Source organism: Canis lupus, chromosome 32 (genome assembly GCF_003254725.2).
Source record: "Canis lupus dingo isolate Sandy chromosome 32, ASM325472v2, whole genome shotgun sequence".
NCBI classification, from domain to species: domain Eukaryota; kingdom Metazoa; phylum Chordata; class Mammalia; order Carnivora; family Canidae; genus Canis; species Canis lupus.
In genome coordinates this window covers 28,981,130-29,001,916 of record NC_064274.1, presented here as the reverse complement: position 1 = coordinate 29,001,916, position 20,787 = coordinate 28,981,130, and the positions used below count along the sequence as shown (strand labels likewise).

The window sequence follows — 20,787 nt, the reverse complement described above, 5'->3', positions numbered from 1 at the left end:
AGCAGAGACCATTCAAAGTATTTTTGAAAGGGCTTTTTTTTGGGAAAACCTGGACTTTATGGAAGAGTTCAGTGATCTGTTAGTAGATATAGATGTTCATTTGCAGATATATATGTATATTTTGGAGGTTAGTGGCAGCCATACATTTGCTATGTCTCTATTAGTGAATCAAGAACTGCTTCACCATAAATTCCTTCTGAGTTTCTATGTGGACAAACTTGACTTCAATTGGTACCGTCTATTTCAACATTACCACTTTCCTGAATCCTCAGAATTTTCAAAATTAAATAAATTTTAAATAAATTAAATAAATTTTCAAAATTAAATAATGAAACTACATAAAATCACAGAAGGTAGTGTGTAATTCTCTAGTTTATAGCCTAAGATGAATGGAATTAGATTAAATTAAATATGGTTAATTTTAGGTTTCCAATAATAATTCACCAATTTAAAGGATTATTAGATAACACGGAAGGTCATTGACAATCTGTAAGAACTTTCTTTTTTTTTTTTTGTAAGAACTTTCTTTTTAAAATAATAATAGCTACCACTTCCTGAGGTTTTTTTTTTTTTAATTTGTAAGGCCCATTGTTAAGTGACTTTATACATTTTTTTTTAAAGATTTTATTTATTTATTCATGAGAGACACAGAGAGATGCAGAGAGACAAAGAGGGAGAAACAGACTCCCTGCAGGTAGCCCAGTGTGGGACTTGATCCCAGGACCCTGGGATCATGACCTGAGCCAAAAGCAGACACTCAACCACTGAGGCACTCAGGCACCCCAGTGACTTTATGCATTTATTTTATCCTCATCCAGATCCACAGGGTAGGTATTTTTAACTCCCATTTTGCAGAAGAGAGAATTGAGGCCAGGAGGTTAAGTAACTTCCTTTTTGGTCACAAAGGGATCTCCCTGGGAAGGCTTCCATGGAAGATTGCCTCCTAGAGAAAAAAACAAGCTAGAAGGATGCCTTTTGAATGCACCTCAGCTCAGAGATGAAACTGAACCTATATCTTATTATCCTCATTTGAAAAAGTAAGAATTACCAAAATAGAAACATTGAGCAATATGTTTGAAGTCATGGAGGGATTAGACAGGGCTAGATCTCAGAAATAGCTACCTCTCAGGACTGTGTTAAGATGGAGCAACCAGTCTCCACTCAGTTCCTTTTATCTGTCTTTCTGGGTCAGTCCCTGCAGGGTTTCAATCCCATCACTCTTTTCTACATTGCCTATCAATTATTTGCTGTCTTACTCTGGGGTTGTGATATTTAAAAGGAGATACAAAACAAGCTGTGAGGTTTTGCCTGAATTCCCTGGGTGCTTGCCTCAATTTTCTGCTCACTTTTTGCTTTGGAGACTGGTTATATGATGGGTAGATTTCTTTGTGCATCAGAGGTCATTACAGAAAGTTTGGAAAGCTTGGTAATTAACAAGGACTCACAAAATCAGATTCCTGGCAGGAATTTAAACTGAATGATGTATCAGTTGAGAGGCTATTTGGATGTTCTGTTCAGGCTTTGTCTGTGTTCAGCTTTCAAAAATACATGGCTTAGAAAACATACACACACACATAGATAGCTTGAACTTTAAATTGGTTTGGAAGATGTGCTTTTTTAAAAGCCTGATTTGGGTTGCCTAGGAAAAAAGATATTTGGGTGATGTTTAATTTGATGTGCTCCAGCTTTCAGGATTAATGTGAAGTTAACGTTATTGTATCTGCCACTTTGGGCAGCCAGGTGAGTGGAAAAGAGAAGTATTTTCAGAACTCAGAGATTCAGAGAATTACATGGGAAAAACTGATTTCATGTGCCTTGAAGAGGCACCTGAGACAAAGATGGTTAAATATGTTATGTGGATGACTACCATTTTCTTAATACCTATTAGTTAGAATAGTGCTTTAGGGATTATTACACAGACTTAACATTTAGTATTCGATTTAAAGACCAGATGATGACCTCTCTTGTTATAAGAGCAATGGTGAGATTATATTACTTTTGGTTAGTTGATGTCCAGGCTCTAGAGATTTTGTGGCAACACAGGTATGTGTTCATGAAAACCATTTTTTACCTCCTTGGGCAGATTGCCATCTACAATAATGAATCTGATATTTAAATCAAATCAACAGGTATTTAAATTCAAGAAGCTAGTTGTTTTGGTGACATAAAAAGTTTACAAATTTCACTTCTTGCTTATGTTAAGAACATTAAAAATTTATTTTTTCATCTATTTTTAACCATAATGAAAGTAACAATTTCTTATCTTCTTAAACCTTCAGCTTATTTATAAGAAGGCATTTGAATATTTAAATTAAAGTAACAACAATTTTCATAGTTTTTCTCCTTCTCTGATGACTCTTCACTATAGGAAACAAACTGAGAGTTGCTAGAGGGGATGAGGATGGGGGAGTGGGGTAATTGGGTGACGGGCATTAAGGAGGGCACATGATGTGATGATCACTGGGTGTCATATGCAACTGATGAATTATTGAACACTACATTTGAAACTAATGATGTACTATATGTTGGCTAATTGAATTCAAATAAAAAAATAAAGTAACAACATTTATCTTAATATTCCCAATGAGGGGTGCCTGGCTGGCTCAGCTGGTAGCACATGATCTCAGGGTCCTGAGTTCGAGCCCCACATTGGGCATAGATTTTTTTTTTTAAAAAGAGTATCTCAGTGATACTTTTACCAACTTAGTTTACTTGTATCCTTAATCTTTAGTTTCCTAGAGAAATACCCAAATGAGTCTAGAATCTGTTGGGAAAAAAAGGGAATACGATATGAAACAGTCAAGTCTTTATTATAATATTCATTATTAGCCTATCCTGTGAGAAACAAAGTAGTAATAGGACAATAAGAATGTTACAAAGTAACATTGATAAGATCATACAAGTAATCTTCAGATAGGATAGGAGAAAAAATAGAATTTTTCAAATAAATCTCAGTGGTAGAACTTAGATGCCTTTTGGAACATAAATTGGAAGGTACTTGTTAAACAAGAGTAATTTATCTTGGGTCCACTCCACCAAATAGCTTCAAAGGGTTTAAAGTAGGTCGTTTGAATACTCTAAAATGTTTGGCTTATGGTAATCTTCTTTAGCTTGTTCATATGATAGTTAGAGTGCATTCCAGTAGCATCCATGGGATTTCTGACCATATCAAAGCATCATCAGGAGCTCTAATGAGACAGTTTGTTTAATAGAAATGCTTTAAATTACCATGTAGTACAGCATGAAAAAATCATTATTTCATTAGCTGAACTATTTGTGCTGGTCCTAAACTAAAAGTTCTAAAATTGAGGCATCATATAACAAATGCATTGTGAAACCTGTTAAATAGCAGGAATTTAAATGAAAGAAGTCATCTAAAATTACCAAGATTTTGGGCTGTCTGGGTGGCTCAGTCAGTTAAGGTTCTGCCTTCTATTCAGGTCATGATCCCAGAGTCCTGGGATCGAGCCCCACGTCAGGCTCCCTGTTCAGTGGGAATCCTGCTTCTCCCCCCACTTGCCTGTGCACATGCTCTTTCTCTCTATCTAATAAATAAAATCTTTAAAAAAATAAAATTACCAAGATTTTGCTGGGAACATTACTCTTAGGCATCAATATCATGTTGCCAACTTTACCAAGCCAGAGGAAGTATCAACCAGAAATAGGTCTCATCTATACAAATAAGAACTAATAATTAATCTCTTTGTCTTCATAGGCAATACAGCTCTCAAATCAACACAGAGGTGGAGTGGGTTGCATCAGACATAGTCTATTTAAGAGTTCTTGTGTATTTTATTAATCAAGATAAACTTATTTTGACTTAAGAAGAACGCATCCACAGTCAAGTGGGGAAGATTCATATGGCATTTGTCATGATTGTCCTTACATTGAAAGAGCTGGCCTTCAAACAGCAGAATATCAGAATGAAATTTACCATTTGGTTAAAATAAGATTTATCTCAACAGGAGCCATTTGCATTTAAAGAAGCACTTGAAAGTATCCCAAGAATTGTGCCCTTCCCTCAGTTGATCTGTATCATGAACTCAGTAAAGATGGTCCTATGGGAATGGATGCAGTGTGAAAGAAGATGTATAACAGAGGGGGTGGGAATTTCCTCTATGGGTAATCTTAACATCATGTAAGGGTACAGTTTGCTTTAATATATTAGTTACAGCTTAAGAAGAAAAAGAACAAGACCCAAGTCTGGTGATTGAGAAGTGGTTTAAATGGATTTTAAAAATTCGATGCAGAGTACTAGCAATAGAATATAATTTCTGTGCTTTTTGAGTGATAGTGGAGGTTTGAATTATTCTTGTTTGTTTTGTGCAAAAGAAATCTTTTTTATTTTTATTTTTTAAAATTTTTAAAAAAGATTTTATTTATCTATTCATGAGAGACACAGAGAGAGAGAGGCAGAGACACAGGCAGAGGGAAAAGCAGGCTCCCCTCAGGGAGCCTGATGTGGGACTCGATCCCAGGACCCTGGAATCACACCCTGAGCCAAAGGCAGATGCTCAACCACTGAGCCACCCAGGCGTCCCAAGAAATTTTCTTTTTTGTGGATTACATATATGGAGATGATTTGGAGAATTTTATTTTTGTAATTTTTGTGAGAAATTAATTTTGCTGCTCTGTTTTATGATTAAATATTTTAGGTGCTGTTTTGCTGATCATTATCCCAGTGATCAAGTTTACAAGTTTCTCCAGGTTTGGATAGCTATGGACAAGGAGAACTGGATCCAGGAATCTGTTTCATTAATTTCCTTATACTTCTGACATTTTGTGCACAATACATACATGATTTTAAGGGTTCTCTTTTAGGGACCCTGGAGGAACTCCTTACACAGAAAAAGTATTAATGTATTAATAGACCATGTCAGTTATTTTTTCTAACATGTTATAAACTAGAAAGTTGAATTTTCCAACTTAAAGAAAATTGAATATTTTGATCGTTAAGTCCCTTGAGTCCTATACTTGGTTGGAGTTTTATTTTCTCATTCCTGATCCAGTATGAAGTTCTTTGTCTGCAATTCAATCTCTATGGCTTTAATCATTTTGGACTGTACCAATGGCTTCTCAGTAATAAAAGAAATGGGGAGCCAGGCTTGGCACGGGAGAAGTCTCTTCAGCTGGAGTAAGACATTACATATGAATTGTCTACCCACAAAAGGGCCCACTGTCAGCTTAAATTAATGAGCTACATGTTTTAATCATTAAGGTAATAGCAACATGTGTATTCTTTGCCTCTGTTTTAATCATTTCTGTTTCTACCAGCTAGATCATCAAATGCTTTCTTTTGAGAAGTCTTCCCATTTCATTGTGGAGAACAGCTTCTATGTGGGGCAGAAATAAATGCTTCAGAGTCCTAAGAAACACTAAATAGCTTTAACATCAGGTCTTAGTGAAATTTATAGCTACTGCTTTGTCCTTCAGTGCAGGAATTTGGAGGGACACATTCGTAGCCACCATTAGGCAATGGAACTAGCATGGGCTCCAGCCTGCAAAGAGTTGAAGTGGATGAGGTGAATCATAGGTCTCAGCAGCTGATGTTGAAATGGATTATTTTGTGGACCATGGGCAGCATTTAGATGGGTTGAAAAAGACACTGCCGATTAAGACAGTGGGGGCTCTGAATGCTTTGCCTCAGCTGGAAATTGCTTCATGGAGACTTTCGATTCATAGGCTGATATCTGTTTGGCAAATGTTGGCAAGGGGACATGCTGTTCTCAGGACAGTCCATGGTAAGTAGATCAGCGCATGGCTCTTAGACCTGAGAGACCAAATAAAGCAGGTTTCAGAAAAGGACCTATGAACTAAGCCCCATTTGTATTCTCTTCAGATATTAAGGCTGCCCAAGTGAAACGTAGAGCATAGATTCAAAAAGAGAAAAAAAAACAATATATAAGTTATTTTGTTTGGGTGATGCCAAACACATGGATAAACTGATTAACAATGAATTCACTAAGTTAAAACAATCGTTTTGTGAACTCTGTAGAACTATTGCACTATTCAGTGTGTTACCACAATAGTTGTTCATAGCTTGGATGTAGCTTTGTCATATATGTGTTACAGTGAACGATATTCAACTGTGAGTTTAGGGGGCACAGCCAGTAACATATTTATCTGTGTGTCTTCAGGTCTTTAAACCAGGTGATGCTCCATAAAAGATTGTAGCACAGAACTGAGTGTTAAAATAAATAGAGCTTCTGTTTTCCTTTCTGGAAATTGGATGAATCCAAGGGATGTTCGGGAAGATTTAGAAATATAAAATGACAGGTTAGAAGGGGTTTCAAAGGTCATGTACGTCCACACTTACTTGCAGATGAGTCCAGAGAGGTCAGTTATTTGATCAAGATCACTTGGTGGCAGAACTAGGATAGAGGTGACTTAGTATTTACCAGAAGCTGTTGTAGGCTGGGAATGTGTTAGACCTGTACTGTCTAGTACGGTAGTGTGTTAGCCAGGGTTCTCCAGAGAAACAGAAACAAGATTTATTATGAGGCATTAACTCGCACCATTATGGAGCCTGGGAAGTCTCACAGTCTACCATCTGCAAGCTGGAGACTGAGGAAAGCTGGTGGTGTGATTCACTTCAAATCCAAAGGCCTGAGAACCAGGGGAACCTATGGTGTAAATCCCAGTCCAGCAAAAGATGAGGACCCACCCAGCCCAGAAGTAAGGCAGGAAAAAAGAGATGAATTTCTCTTTCCTCTCCCTTTTGTTCTATCCAGGCCCTCAACAGATTGGTTGATGTCTACCTGCATTGGTGAAGGCAGTCTACTTTATTGAGTGTGATCATTCAAATGCTAATGTCATCCAGAATCACTCTGACAGACACCCAGAAATAGTGTGTAATCTGGGCACCCAGTGGTGGGCCAAGGCCAAGGTGACATTTAAAATTTTCCATCACAGTTACCTGCTAGCTTCTCAAGGACAGTGAGCACTTGAAATGTGCTAAGAGAGGTACTGAAGTTCACATTTTGGGGCACCTGGGTGACTCAGTGGTTGAGCGTCTGTCTTTGGCTCAGGGCGTAATCCCGGTCCAGGGATTGAGTACCACATCGAGTCCCACATCGAGTCCTGCATCAGGCTCCCTGCAAGGAGCCTGTTTCTCTCTCTCTGTCTCTGTCTCTCTCTCTGTGTTTCTCATGAATAAATGAATAGAATCTTTTTTTAAAAAATGAAGTTCACATTTTACTTAGTTCTACTTTAAGAGCTGAAGCAGGATAAAATATTTATCTATTAAAGATAACTTTATTGCTTTAATAGAACCATATTTCACATTAATCACTGAAAATTTAGTGTCTGAATTGAGATGTGTTGTTGGTAGAAAACACACAAGGTTTTGAAGCCACATGAAAAGTGTGAAATATCTTGTTAATAATATTTTATACTGATTGATTCCATGTTGAACTAATAATATTTGGGACCTACTGGGTTAAATTAAAAATATAATATTAAAATGGCACTCATTTGTTTCTTTTTACTGTTTTTAGCGTGGCTACTAGAAAATTTAAAGTGACACATGTGGCTTGCATTGTGTATCTGTTGTCTTAGTGCTGTGACACTGCCTCAGCATCCAAATGTACTTCAGATATATAAGCTGAGTTGTAAATTCAGTATGGAGATTCATCATTCTTTCATTTATCTTCACTGACCACTTCAGAGGAAAAAAATTGGAGGAGTTTTCTTGGCTAATCACTGGAAAGTTTAAAGTGGGTTCTGTTCTACATGTAACTCCTTCCAAAATTTGTGAAAACCAAGCAAATATAATTAGTTCATTTCAGAAAATTTTCTTTTGCTTAAACTTTAAATACTTCTAGAAAAATAAGTTTCTAACCAATAATTGAGCTTCTAATTGAAGGCACATACAAAGGCACATAGTTTTTTACTGACTCATCCATTTGTCTATGAGACGTGGGCCATACATTTTGAAAAGAGCTAACATTATCTTGAAACTAAATTATTTGGAAAAAATAAATTGATTAAAATTAAGTTTACATAATTTTATTTAATTAACAATTAAAATAAATTAAAAAATTAAATGTCATTTTAAAATTTTATTTTTAAATTTGAATTCAAGTAATTAACACATAATGCATTATTGGTTTCAGAGGTAGAGGTCAGTGATTCTTCAGTCTCACATAACACCCAGTGCTCATTACATCACGTGTTCCCCTTAATTCCCATCACCCAGTTACCCCACCCTGCACCTACCTCCCCTCCAGGTACCCTCAGTTTATTTCCTAAGATTAAGTCTCTTATTGCTTTGTTCATGTTTCCAGTATAGGTCTGTTTTTTCCCCAGGCAGGAAAACCAAAAAGATAATCTGGCAGCCCTGTGTAGGGTATATTTTCTGCACAGGCAAAGATAATTCTTCTTACTGCTATCTGATGCTTGGAAATTCTGTCCCAATTTTGCTATGAGTTCTAACGCTAGCCAGATGAACATGCCTAAGGATGTGACAGAAAGTTCGAGTGCATGAACCCAATCCATAAACACTACTTTTGATTTTGATGAAATAGTAGTTGGATTTACCCAAAGACTTTATTTAAATTCACCCAGAACCTGTATTTGTGGAAAGGCTTGCAGATACCCTCTTCACAGCTCTCCTCGCTAGGGAAAAAAAAAAAAAAAAAAAAAAGAGTAATTTCACTGCAATTGAGTTTACCATCAATAGAGGGCACCAAAGGATGGAAAAGTAATTTGATAGATTTGGTTTCTTTCCCTAGCTGAATTCACTACTAAAAAGAATAATTAATTTTAAAAATCTTTGAAAGGTCATCTTTTAATCTTGAAAAAGGAGGAATCTGAACTGCTATCCATTTGCATAATGTCATTTCTGCCCATCCAGGCATGGCCAAGCTGAGCGAGTACAGCCAGAGCCAGGGGTTGGATGGGTGAGTGGGCTTGGAAGTAGAGAGCAAACTCCTACTTTCGGGCTCTTACCAGAGGGCATGGTCTGTGTTTCCCCAGTTGGGACTCTGCCCAGTAACTTCACCTGTACTGGTCCTTTAATTATTAGCAAATTAAGATTCTTTAGTAGGGAAGTAATTTGACTCCGCAAACGTTCTAGTTCCTGCCACGTGGCAGGTACTTTGTTAGTGTCTGGGGAAACCAGGTACTAAAACAGACCTATTTGCCTGCAGCTGACAGTCTAGTGGGCAACAGAGATATTACTAAACCTCACACATACGGTAAAAATTTATCCCGACAGAGTGGGATTTGAACTGAGATTTGAAGACTGACTAGGAGTTTATTAGGTAAAGTAGGGAGGGTTGAGGAAGAAGACTGCAGGCAGAGAGAATAGCAGGATCCATGTGTCTAAGCCAGGGCTGGGGGCCACTCCAGAGTGGCTGGAGCCTGGGAAATGAAAGGAGAGTGGCTGAGGCTGGACAGAGCCAAAGTAAAAACACCCAAAGACTGATGGCAACAGTATACAAGGATTTTGCTGTACATGCAATGGAAAACTCCTGATAAGTGGATGTTAGGATTAGATTTATGTCTTTAAAAAGATGACTCTAGCGGTTTTGTGAAGAATGGATTAGAAGAGGACAAGATCATAAAGAGGCTACTGCAGCAGTTCAGATGGGAGATTTTGATGACTTGGACCACGGGAGTGATGTTGCAAACAGAGAGACATGAACAGGGGAGATTAGATTGGCTGCATGGAGTTGTGGATGGAAGAAGATGGTAAGGGAGAGGCATTAACATAAGGAGAAGCTCAAGATTTCTGGCTTGCCAAATGATCACAGCTTAGGGTTTTCAAACTTGGAAAATGCAGATGGCGATGTTTAGGAAACATTATCATAACTGATATGAGCTGCAAATCAGACATTTCAACAGGGGGCAAGCTCAGTCCAGTCTGTTGGTCTTTGCAGCAAATCTCCAAACCTTTCTGTCATTAATGGAACATTTCAAGAAGAGCTGGGAATGACTGACAACATTGTAATGTGATATCTAAATACCTAGCTGCCAATACCAATATATGCATATGTATACATGTAGAAAAAACCCTGGAAGAATATGATTAAGCCATTACTGTTATTTTTGGAGGAGTGAGATGAGAGGGAGCATCAATTTCAAGCCTACGTGTTACTAGATGCGTTGCCTGAAAAATTTTAAAGCAAGCCTTAATTGGTCTCCTAATTAACAAAACCCATAAAATCACTGTTGTTACCAATAGAAAGCTTTTCGGCTGGGAAATTTAAAGCCCTTTGTGGAGACCCAATAATCTCCCACCTCCATTAAATCTCTCTCCTGGAATCTACAGAGCCTTTCTATTTGGGGACCCTGTAGCCCCAGAGAGCATAGATTTCTATCGCTGTGGCTCATTAGAGATGCTCAGAAAATCAACGTGAGGACTAGCTACAGAAGCCCTCCCAGCACCGTTTGATCTTTTCAATAGCAAATGTGTCATTTGTAGCACAATGGTCCAGTTCTTATGTGAGGCTAAAATAGAGCCACTCCAAGATGCTTTTGAGACTCTCTGAACTCCAACTAACTACCAATCTTTCTCCCAATTGATGTATCAGTTCTGCTGTATCCCTGGGGACATCCTTTCCACTTGCTTGGTAAATAATTAGCCTGGCTGCCTTTGGCTATAGAAAGGATTATAAATATTTTAAGCACTGCAAGTGATTGAAACTGTCTCTATTTGATTTCATCTATGCCTGCGATGCTTTGGGTGAAAACTCACCTCTAAGTATGAAACATCCTTAGGCAGATAAATGTTCTAGGTGTTAGAATAATAAGGTGTTGTTTAGGTTGCTATAGTCAGTGGGCATTCAGAAACAAGATATAATTAGTGATTAGTTTGAACGTTTCCCATTTTAGCTCACACCAGTCATTTTTTTCTCACAAGAGAAACAAATGACCTTATTTCCCAAGAAGATTTTTATGCTTATAGGATTTTTTAAAAACTGGACTTTAAAGGTTTAAAATATAAAATATATAAAGAACTCATATGACTCAATAACTGCCCCCACCAAAAAAAACAAAACAATCTGATTAAAAAATTAGTAGAGTATCTAAAAAGATATTTTTTCCAAAAATACCTTCAAAGATACCTGAAAAGGTGCTCAAAGTCATTAATTATCAGGGAAATGCAGATCAAAACCACATTGAGCTAATCACCTCACACCTGTTAGAATGACTTTTATCAAAAAGACAAGAAATAACAAGTGTTGGCAAGGATATGGAAAAAAGAGAACCCTCATATACCATTGCTGGGAATATAAATTGGTGCAACTACTATGGGAAACAGTATGGAATTTCCTCAAAAAATTAAAAATAGAACTACCATATGATCCAACAATTCCACATACGGATGTTTATTCTGAGGAAAATAACAACACTAACTGAAAAAGATATATGCACCCTTATGTTCATTGCAGCATTATTTATGATAGCCAAGACATGGAAACAACCTAACTTCCATTGCTAAATGGATAAAGAAAATGCGATATATAAATATATGTTATATAAAAGGATAATTATTATGTGTATCATGGAATATCATTCATAAAAAAAGATGGAAATCCTGCCATTTGTAATAATATGGATGGATTTTGAAGGTATTATGCTAAGTGAAATAAATCAGACAGAAAAAGAAAAATACAACATGATCTCACTTGTATATGGAATAAAAAAATTGAACTCATAAATAGAATAGATTGGTAGTTGCAGGTGGGGGTAGGGGAGCAAGCGAAGTGGGTGAAGGTGATCAAAAGGTACAACTTCTAGTTATAAAGTAAGTCCTGGGGTTGGAGTGTACAGCACAGGGACTATAGTTATTAACACTGTATTACACATTTGAAAGTCGCTGAGACAGTAGATCTTGAAAGTTTTCATCGTGAGAAAAAAAACATAACTATGTGTGGTAAGGGTGTTAATGAAACTTTGGAATATATACATATATTGAATAAAAAACAAATTTAAATTTTTTTAGAGCAGTTTCAGGTTCACAGTGAAGTTGAGTGAAAAATAGAGGTTTCATAAACCTCCTGTCCCCACACATCCTCCACTAAAATGGAACATTTGTTACCGTTGATGAACTGACATTGACTCATCATGATCACGCAAAGTTTATAGTTTACATGAGGGTTCACTCTTGACATTGTACATTTTATAGGGGATAGATGTATAACAACATGTGCGCATCATATATAGCCTATTTAGCATATTTCATATATGCTATAGCACATATTTCAAATATGCATAGCCTATAGCATATTTCATATATAGCCTACGAAATATTTTCTCTGCCCTAAAAATCCTCTGTGCTCCACCTATTCATCCCTCCCTCCACCCTAGTCCCCGCCAACCACTGATTTCCATTTTCCTTTTCCAGAATGTCATAGAGCTATCATTCGTGGAGTCGTTTTAAAATTATTCCTCTCACAGTAAGTTAAAAGAATATAAAAGTTGCCATTAATGTAATTGGTTGTAATCTTTCCAGTGAATTCTTTGTGGTTGCTATGAAAACCCAAAGTCTTATTTAGACCAGGTCTGTATCTAGCCAGTGGTACAAGAACAACCCATGGAGAACCACCACATTAGCCCGGGCAGGCGGGAGTGAGGAGGAGAGGGCTGTTGCATTGGGGTGGTCCACCCAAACACCCTGCAGAGTATTTGTTCTCAGCTCTGTCAGGGTGACTTCTGATGAAAATAGTAGCATGTGCCTATTGATTCACAAAGTGAAACTCAACAATGGTATACAAAGTAGATGTTGTCCATGCTTTCATCCCCCACTGTTAGCCTCACATACCATAAATGCGCTCATACTATGCCGTGTATTTGACAACATGCTGATTTTCTTAAACAGTAAATCATGGGGTGCTTTCCATGTCAATTCACAAAGATCTCATTTTTAAAAGGTACATAAAAATGTATTTAACAATTCTGCATTGATGGCTACCTGGATTTTTTGCAAACATTTGCCGTGGAATACCAGCAATGAAGATTTATGTGCTTCTTTGTGCATGTGTGTGATTATCTCCTTAGGATAAATTCCTTGAAGTTAAATTGCTGAGTCAAAAGGTAAGTATGTTTAAAATTTTGATACATGTTGCCAAATTACACTCTCACCAAAAGTACATGAGCATATACTTTTCTACATCCAACAAGCCAAAAGAACAAGTAGTCATCATCTCTGCCTATTTGTTAGCTAGCTAAAAAAGATTTATTTCTTTATTGACCTATCAATGAAGTTGAATTTTTATGTCTGTATTGGTTTCACGGCTATATTTAGTTTGTGAAAATTTAATGAGATATGTATTTATGACCTGTACCCTTGTAGAGGGGGTATTATATCTTGACTTATTGGGCAGGGGGGTGGATTTCTTGAGTATCCATTAGGCTACTTAAGGTTTCAAGGAACAGAAAAGCGCAAATTAAATATATGTGTTCTTTCACGTAACACAAATCCTATAGCTAGGGTGGTCTAGGGTTGATTAATTCAGCAGGTTGGCACATCATTATTTTGACATAGTTTCTTTTATGGATGTAGAATGGCAGCAGCAACTCCAGGCCTCACATGCAAATGCCACAGTATCTAGTGGGACAAGACAGACAGTCTGTTATCAAGGAAAATCTTTTTCGGATACTTCCCTTCTCTGAAGGCTTGTTCTTGCATTTAATTGGTCAAAATTCCATTTATGTCCATACCTCCATCAGTCAATGCAAGAATAATGAGAACACCATGACTGGTCTGAAAGAATAATTCACTCCCAATGGCTGGGGCTGAGACCTACCTCCCTGAAATTCATGGCTGGTAGAGGAAATCAGTAGTGTTTGCTGGAGGTAGAGTATGTTTAGGGGAGTGAAGGGAGATGAGATGGGTTAAGCATCTCAGGGATGGGATAGGCATCCCTGTCCCCCTGGGACAGGCCCGGGGGCCAGTTAGGATGGATATCGAGGGAGATGCGACAGAGTGAGAGAGCTTTTAGAAAGCCACTTCATATTCTACATAAAAGATGGTTGAAGTCAATATTTATTGAGGCCCTGCTCTGCGCCAGGGGACACCATGAATACAAAAGCAGATTTTATGAACATTGCAGTCCAGCAATGTCACTCAAGGAGATTATGATTCTATTGCATTAATAGGCATAAAAATAATAATGACGGCCAGTAGTTACTGAGAGCTGGGCATAGTTTTCAGTCACTTACATGTGGTAACTTATTTAATCCTTACAATGATCTGAGAAATTCGATACTGTTATCATCCTTGTTTTAAAGGTGAGGAGACTGGGATGCCTGGGTGGCTCAATGATGCCACTCAATGAAAGCATCTGCCTTCAGCTCAGGTCATTATCCTGGGGTCCCGGGATCAATTCCCACATTGGGCTCCCCATAGGAAACCTGCTTCTCCCTCTGCCTATGTCTCTGCCTTTCTCTCTGTGTCTCTTATGAGTAAATAAATAAAATCTTAAAAAAAAAAAAAGTAAAAGTGAGGAGACTGACATGCAGAGGGGTGAAGTAACTTGCCCTAGGTCAAAGGGCCAGCAAATGGAGGAGACAGGAATTGGGCCCAGGCCGCCCGACTTCAGAGTCCATGCTTTTAACAATTCACTGTGCTGCCCATAAACCCCACGTCAGGAATTAGAATATTAATACTATGGCCAGTGGGCTGGAGAAGAAGCAGTAGGAACAGAAGAAGGAGTCATTATGATTATATTCATATATGACAATTACTGAGCACTTGGCCACCTAAGAGGCACTGTGTGAAGTGCTGGTTATACATGACCTCACTGAACTCTCACAAATCTGTGACATAGGCTCTAGTCCACAAGTCAGGAAACTGAGGTCTTTGAGATGTCAAGTCACTTGCTGAACAAAGGTCATTATTGTATTTGAACCTGGGGTCCTTAAGATGCCAAAGCCTGTGGAACTAGTTAACTCCACTGTGTTAATTATGAAAGTTATTATCTGAACAGAAAACAGGGAATTCTGAGAAAAAGGACCAAAGCATGTAAATCTTTTTTTTTAAGATTTTATTATTTATTCATGACAGACACAGAGAGAGAGAGAGAAAGAAAGAGAGAGAGGCAGAGACACAGGCAGAGGGAGAAGCAGGCTCCATGCAGGGAGCCCAGTGTGGGACTCGATCCCGGGACTCGATCCGGGGACTCCAGGATCAGGCCCTGGGCTGAATTCAGGCAGCACTAAACCGCTGAGCCACCCAGGCTGCCCTGTAAATATGTTCTAATGCCCCCTCCCCCTTCTACTGAAGAATTGAAAGAAAGCCAATTTTTCAGTATACTCTTGCACTTTGGCTGCTCTGAGTTGGCCTTTACATATGCCATGGTCTACATTGGACATGATATTTTAGGATACCTCGATTTATTGTTTTTCTTGAAGGAACACAAATCCAAAATATACAGAAACTTTTTCCAAGCATTTTTTTTCATGAAAAACGTCCTGTATATTAAAATTTTATTTTACAATGATAATCTTTTGGTAATATTTTTGTGCATATAATAGGCATCTTAAATTTACCAATTTTTTTTTAGATGAATGCAAAGTTGTTTCAACTTGTATAACCAACTGGCCAGACCTTGGCTGGCTATTCTCACAAACCACTCCACCCCCACTCAACCAACTACACTACCCTGCAGAGTTGGAGAGCAACAATTACCCAGAGGGCTTTTTTCCTTTTCTTTTCTGTTTCCAGAGAGATCCCCTCAAGCCCTTGTCCAGATGTTAATGTGGCACATGTGGTGCTGGAGTCTTGACTTTTTAAATCATCTTTTCTTTAGTAGAATGACTGGGTGGAGCAAAGGAAATTGTTAAGGGGTATTATGGTTTCTTTCTCTTCTAAGCTGAGTTTAATTCAGCCAATATCATCAGTGACCAAAGTCACTGCCATCTGTCAGTTGTGGGTGGCCCGAACTAGTGATCTCCTTCTGCTCCCAACGGACAGGTAACTTGCATTCGGAAAACCAACTCATCACATCTGCAACTTATTGACAGACTTAAAGGGAATCCAAAAAAGAAATCGGTCACAGAGATAGAATGCCCTGCTTTTTCTTGGAGCTGGTATCTGTTGGGTTCAGGCTTGTGGCATATGGGCAGAACAACTCAAGAAAGTTTTCCAATGGCATAGGCCAACTGAACATAGTTTTCTGAGGCACAACCTTCTACCAAAAATGGAGAGGGGAAAAAAAAAGCCCCAAACCAAAACATACCCAAACCAACTTACTCCCCTGGTATGCCACATAAAAAAAAATTGCCCGTCATGAAGATATTTGAATTTAAATTGTTGCCAGTTCTAAGGGAAAAAAGGTAGGGTTAGTCGCTTGAGAGATAATCAGCATTCTAATAAAGTACCCAGGCCTAACACTATAATTAGTAAACACAGGTGGTACAACTTCTTGCTTCCTCTTCCTTAGATATATTAGAGATTACCAGGGGAAAAAGAATGACAGGATGGGGGAAAAAATAGAAAACATGTAAGGAAATAACTTTATAAATAGAATATAGTATAGTTTTGCATCAGAATGATAAAAATAGATGAACATATCTTTAAATATTTTATTTTGCCATATTTTATGTGCACAGAAGTTTCTCATTTTATTCATCACAGTGTTAGGATCTACCTAACCTAGCACTGTTCCTCATAAGCACTACAGATAGCAGTATATAGTCCATTTCATTTTTTTTTTAATTTTTTATTTTTTTATTTATGATAGTCACACAGAGAGAGAGAGAGGCAGAGACACAGGCAGAGGGAGAAGCAGGCTCCATGCACCGGGAGCCTGACGTAGGATTCGATCCCAGGTCTCCAAGATCGTGCCCTGGGCCAAAGGCAGGCACTAAACTGCTGCGCCACCCAGGGATCCCTATATAGTCCATTTCAAATATCAACCATGGCTGCTATTATAAAAATATTATAAAAACAGTTTAAAAATTGGGTGAGTGAGAGAAATGAAAAGATATTTGAAAAATCCTCGTGTATGCTTGGAGAGGCTGGTTAGGTAGAAGTTGTTAAAGGACCATTTATTTATCCTGCATCCAGCCAGGGGCTGACATATATGCATGCAGTGTTTTGTATGTGTGCGCATACATGGAGTGAGGTGTGTGGGGAAAATTACTAAGCTTTGGCCTCAGACAGCCCTGAATTTAACTCCTGGCTCTAGTACTTACTGGCAGTATGACTTCAGACAAGTTACTTAAATTTCCTGAGCTTTAGTTTCCTCATCTATGAAATGAGAGTTGTTAACACCTTCCTAGTAAATTATTTGTGAGGATTAAATAAGATAATGGCATTAAAGCACGTAGAGCTGGACAGATGCTTTGCCAATGATTTTCATTTCCTCTCCTTTCTCTGTCAGCGTAGGGGTGAAGAGGTCACTGTTACTCATGTTGACACGAGTTTCTCAGAGACAATGGGGGCCTTCGTGGAGTGGAATCTGGTCTCTTCAACCTTGTGCTACGTTTTCTCTCTTTTCCTTTTTTTGCTTCTAATGATGATATGATAATATAGTCCTCATGGAAGAGCTGATTCATTTTCAGTGTTTCTTTTCCCTGGCCTAGGAGTAAAGCCTGCAGTATTCACCTTTGGTGAAGAAACCTTCTCCTAGTTGTGAGGGGAAATTCATAAGCCACAGGGCTTGATTTCTTCCCCTTCATAAAGAGCAAAGGAGAGAATAACAGAAAGGAGGATTGCCTTGAAGTATTTAAGATCAATTAGGAATTGGGCTCATCTGTCTTTAAGCCTAGCTCTTAGTCTATCCCAAAGTGATTCAGAGTCACTCTGACTCTGTCTCCAAATTACCAGTCGTGTTTATCTGGGTTGGGATAATTCACTTCTTTCCGTATGCTAACACAGTGCCATTATGGACTCCTGAGTGTGTACGAGGTTTTCAAGGTATGGATTAGTCTCTTTGTTTTATACCTGTCATAGCGCCAGCTACATGTCTGGGCATCTGGGGAACAGTTGATAAATTCTGAATGAGCAAGTGAATGAATTAACGAATACTTTTAGAAGAGTATCTCTTCACTTTTTGAAACCTATGCTATCTTTTGATCAATTCTTACCCCCCCATGTGATATTTTTTTATAAATTTGTTTTTTATTGGTGTTCAATTTGCCAACATATAGAATAACACCCAGTTAATTCTATATGTTGCCCCCATCAAGTGCCCCCCTCAGTGCCCGTCACCCAGTCACCCCCCCACCTCCCCTTCCACCACCCAGAGTTTCGTTTCCCAGAGTTAAGAGTCTCTTATGTTCTGTCTCCCTTTCTGATATTTTCCCCCATGTGATATTCTTTAGAAGGATCCTACTGCAAAGACAAAGAACTATATTTTCTACATATCCCAACAGTTAAAGATTTGTCGAGCTTCATTTTGCCTATTCCCTGTCCCCAAACTGTGCATTAGGAGAAAGAAATTGAATGTAGCTTTCTCCTGCTTAAGGTTCTGATATTTACCCTGTGTCCCCAAGAATATGAGCACCATTTTAGACCAGAGGCCCCAGAAAGAGAGAGACATGCCTATTCAAGCATCTGCCACACATAAGATATGTTAGGTATAAATAAGTGCTTTTGATAATGACACAAATGACAGCTCTGGAGCAGCTTTAGTGCTCTACCATCACCAATTACATGTAGTAGTTGAAAACTGGATTTAAATGCGGACCTCCCAAGAAGGGTCCCAGTAGCCTGGTCTGAGATGGAATGCATGGTATTCTTCAACCTCTCTTCCTTAAAATCTGTCCAGCTTATGCCCTTTCATGTGCTTTAGAAGCAGAAAAGAATCATATCCTCTACAAAAAATTTTCCCGACTCAGGCATTTAATATTATTAATGAAGACGGAATGGCTGGAGTTTTATTTTTTATTTTTTTTAATGCTTTCGACTTGACCTATAGGAATCTAGGAGTTGAACGTTTGGCCCATAGTATCTCGAGGCCTGCCTATACTTTTTGTGTGCAGGATTATTAAATGCAAAACAAGGAGAGTAGCGTGTAATTTTATAGCAACCAAACACATGGTTTTTCCCTTTCCTTTGGGAAGAAAATTCCTTCCTGTAGAAGGTAAGGTTATGCCCCTACTTGTGAAGCCCAAGGAGGGACACTTTGATGTGAAAGAGGATCCTGGTAGAGTAACGGATACAGAAACCAGTGTGGGAATAGGAGGAGCCTCCAGAAACAGGAAAAGGCATTGTCCTGAGGACGGGTTATTTCATCCCTCTCTGTCGTCATTCGGGCTGTCTGGTTTATTTCCTCCCCCAGGTTGGTGCGAGTTGGAAGGAGAGCCTTTTGTTAATGAGGTCAAGAACAAGACTGCCCATTTTGTGAGGTGGTTAGGGCTGAACTTTCAGATTTCAGATTTTATGAACAGTGACCAAGAACAAAATTAATTTGGGCTTCATCTAAGCAATGCCAAAGCGACTGGCTAGGAAGTGAAAACTCCAATCAATTGGTGTGGCTAAACAACATCAAACGGCTTGGTTGGATTGATTTTCTAAGGAAACGCTTCAATTGGCCAACAGTTTAGGCATTATGTAGGTATAAGACTATAATTTTGCCCACAGCTAGGTTCCCTGAAACCAAAAATTTGGTAAAATAAGAACTTTATTTTAAGGGTTTTATATCACAAATAAATAGCTGCTGGTCAGAAGCAATATTACACACAAAGCAATGCTTAGAGCTGAGAATGTTCATGAATTTGTTTTCTGGAATGGTGTTGGCAATGCCTTCATGGGTCCCATCTTTCTCAGGGCCCTTCTCAGTACATACCAGGCTGGACTCTGTAACTCCCTCTGGGAACAGTGATGTGGCAGGTCCTGGCAGGGTCTTCAGCCAAACCTTTGTCATCTGGGAACAGTATGGGAAAGAATGGCCAAGGCCAGTTGCATCTGGCACAGGTCCAAGGCCTCTGGCCACACTGTTTTCACTATACTTAGCACTGAACCTTGTCAGAATACTTGGGAATGCTTTGTATTTATTAGTTTTCACACCAGTCCACCTTATAGAGCCACTCTAGCATTAGATTCCCAAATTTAGAGACCAATGAGTTAATGATCAAGAGGCTTAAAGGACCTGAATATCATCACCCAGAATATGAGTGTCAGAGCCAGGATTAGGCTGCACAGATATGTATGATGTTCTAGTGACTGCATAGTTCACAGAGAGCATTGGCCTCTGCTCTTAGAACCAAAGGGAATTGATTTTCATCTCTAAGATCTTGTAGGGAAGCTCTCTCCTCCCAGGGCACAGTGAAGCCCCAGCCAACCATACTTCTGGACATGAACTTGATATGAACCGCTTGAGGCACTCTCTGAGCTGAGTTGGGCTGAACCCAGCTCTTTGTTCCAGGTCACACACAAAGACCCATGAGGGTTTGAGAGGAGCAGGTTTTTTTCTAATCTGGAATATTAGCACTTAAAAACAAAATCAAAATGCCTTAGGGAACATAAGCAGAATAATAAGTCAAGGCTGATCTTATAAAGCCATTCAATTTGATATAGGAAAGGCATGAGATACCCTGTATGTGCCAGACCCGAAGGTGAATAAAAATAGTCCTGGTTTCAGGAGTTCACAGCTTTCTGATGCAGACAAATAGATATACACCTATCTCTACCATAAGGCAGACTATGTAACTGCTACCATAAAAGAAGTAGCAAAATGTTAGAGGTGTCCAGAAAAGGTGTCAGTGCTATTGACTGTGACCAGGGAAGTCTGGAAGGATTCTCAGAGATGCCAATTAAACTGGACTTTGAGAAGTCAGATTTGTGGAGCAGAAATTACTTCTGAGGTCCAGGGCAGTGTGACTTGCCCAAGA

At 38.6% G+C, this 20,787-nt stretch overlaps 1 long non-coding RNA gene across 14 annotated transcripts in view; it reads left to right on the top strand.

The window, feature by feature from the left end:
* The window catches only part of LOC112671731 (uncharacterized), an 83,037-nt gene that overhangs the window by 23,400 nt on the left and 38,850 nt on the right, over window positions 1-20,787 (top strand). For all 14 annotated transcript variants that reach the window (XR_007407823.1, XR_004811358.2, XR_004811357.2 and 11 more), the window contains 2 exons: window positions 12,353-12,404; window positions 12,879-13,041. This is a non-coding gene — a long non-coding RNA (uncharacterized LOC112671731). The remainder of the gene's footprint in view (window positions 1-12,352; window positions 12,405-12,878; window positions 13,042-20,787) is intronic.